We start from the raw sequence: 2,500 nt of genomic DNA on the forward strand, positions 1-2,500 counted from the left end.
GCGGAGGGAGGATGGAGGGGGGAGGGAGGAGGATGGAGGAGGGCGGAGGAGGGAGGAGGGAGGAGGGTGGAGGGAGGAGGAGGAGGGTGGAGGGAGGAGGAGGGAGGAGGAGGGTGGAGGGAGGAGAGAGGAGGGAGGAGGAGGAGGGAGGAGGAGAAGAAGAAGAAGAAGAAGAAGAAGAGGAGGAGGAGGAGGAGAAGAAGAAGAAAAAGAGGAAGAGGAGATGGAGGAGGAGGAGAGGGAAAATGAAGAGTAAAAGTAAGAAGAAAAGGAAGAGAAGAACAAAGCGAGGAAATAAGAAAGGAGGAAATGAAGAAACGTAGGGGAAAGAAAGGAAGAGAAAGGCGAAGAAATGAGGAAATTGGAGAAAGGACAAGGACGGGAAAAAGAGGAGGGAGAAGTGAAGGAGAAGGGAGAGGAAGAAAAGAGGAAGGAAGGAAGGGAGAGAGACAAAGTATAGGAGCAAAAAGGGAATAGGAAGACAAGAAAGAAAAAAATAGAGAAACAAGAGGAAAACAAAAATAACGAAGGATGAAGAAAAGGACGAATACAAAAACAAACAAACAAGAACAAAAACAGAGAAACTGAACGAGAAAAAGAGGAAAAAGGGAGAAGGGGGAGCGGAGTCAGAGAGGGAGGGGAATGGGGGGTGAGGAAGGAGGAGGTGGTGCGGGGGGGGGGGGTTAGGGGATCGTGTCAGCCCTCTGTCAGTGTCATAAACGTCAAGGGAGATTCAAGGGCGCGACGAGACAGGTCGTGGAAGCAGCCTCTCTCTTCCGGAAGATGCGAGAAGACACGAACTACACTCGGGGATATGTCTCGTTGAGGAAAGGGTGGAGAGATAGATAGATAGATGGAAGAGAGAGGGTGGGAGGGAGGGAGAGGGAGGGAGAGAGAGAGAGATAGGGAGAGAAGGAGGGGTAGGGAGGGAGAGAGAGAGGGAGAGGGAGGGGGTAGGGAGGGAGAGAGAAAGAGAGAGAGAAGGAGAGAGAGAGAGAGAGAGAGAGAGAGAGAGAGAGAGAGAGAGAGAGAGAGAGAGAGAGAGAGAGAGAGAGAGAGAGAGAGAGAGAGAGAGGGAAGGAGGGAGAGAGAGAGAGCGAGAGAGAGAGAGAGAGACAGAGAGAGACAGAGAAACAGAGAGAGAGAGAGAGAGAGACAGAGAGAGAGACAGAGACAGAGACAGAGACAGAGAGAGACAGATACAGAGACAGAGACAGAGACAGAGACAGAGACAGAGACAGAGACAAAAAACAGAGACAAAAACAGAGCCAGAGAAAAAACAGAGTAAGAGAAACAGAAAACCCGAGAGCATAAGAGAGATCGAGTCAGACAGACAGACAGACAGACAGACAGACAGAGAGCGAGGACATTCGGACATTTAAACCCGCGGCTGATAATGGAAGGCAGACACCGCACTTGACAGGCCAGCGGGAAATTCCACATGACGCCGTATTGTTACCTGGATGTAGTGATGGCTGGACGCGAGGTCGTGTTTTGGAGTGCATGGCCAGGAGGGAAGAGGGAGGGATAGAAAGGGAGGGAAGAGGGAGGGATAAAAAGGAAGTGGAGAGGGAGGGAAGGGGGAGGGATAGAAAGGGAGGGAAGAGGGAGGGATAGAAAGGGAGGGAAGAGGGAGGGATAAAAAAGGGGGGGAAGAGGGAGGGATAGAAAGGGAGATGGGATTGGACGAAGAGGAAGAGAGGAAGTGGGAAGAACGGTCAGGAGGGAAGAGGGATGGATAGGAAAGGGAGGGATAGAAAGGGAGTGGAGAGGGAGGGATAGGAAAGGGAGGGAAGAGGAAGGGATAGAAAGGGAGTGGAGAGGGAGGGATAGAAAGGGAGGGAAGAGGGAGGGATAGAAAGGGAGGGAAGAGGGAGGGATAGAAAGGGAGGGATAGAAAGGGAGATGGGATTGGACGAAGAGGAAGAGAGGAAGTGGGAAGAACGGTCAGGGAGGGAAGAGGGATGGATAGGAAAGGGAGGGATAGAAAGGGAGTGGAGAGGGAGGGATAGGAAAGGGAGGGAAGAGGAAGGGATAGAAAGGGAGTGGAGAGGGAGGGATAGAAAGGGAGGGAAGAGGGAGGGATAGAAAGGGAGGGAAGAGGGAGGGATAGAAAGGGAGGGATAGAAAGGAGATGGGATTGGACGAAGAGGAAGAGAGGAAGTGGGAAGAACGGTCAGGAGGGAAGAGGGATGGATAGGAAAGGGAGGGATAGAAAGGGGAGTGGGAGAGGGAGGGATAGGAAAGGGAGGGAAGAGGAAGGGATAGAAAGGGAGTGGAGAGGGAGGGATAGAAAGGGAGGGAAGAGGGAGGGATAGAAAGGGAGGGAAGAGGGAGGGGATAGAAAGGGAGGGATAGAAAGGGAGATGGGATTGGACGAAGAGGAAGAGAGGAAGTGGGAAGAACGGTCAGGAGGGAAGAGGGATGGATAGGAAAGGGGAGGGATAGAAAGGGAGTGGAGAGGGAGGGATAGGAAAGGGAGGGAAGAGGAAGGGATAGA

At 52.4% G+C, this 2,500-nt stretch overlaps 1 protein-coding gene across 9 annotated transcripts in view; it reads left to right on the forward strand.

Moving 5' to 3' along the window:
- Positions 1–2,500, forward strand: part of LOC113803096 (uncharacterized) — a 60,243-nt gene that overhangs the window by 1,649 nt on the left and 56,094 nt on the right. The window lies entirely within an intron of this gene.

This window comes from Penaeus vannamei, chromosome 20 (assembly GCF_042767895.1).
Source record: "Penaeus vannamei isolate JL-2024 chromosome 20, ASM4276789v1, whole genome shotgun sequence".
In the NCBI taxonomy this organism is placed as follows: Eukaryota; Metazoa; Arthropoda; class Malacostraca; order Decapoda; family Penaeidae; genus Penaeus; species Penaeus vannamei.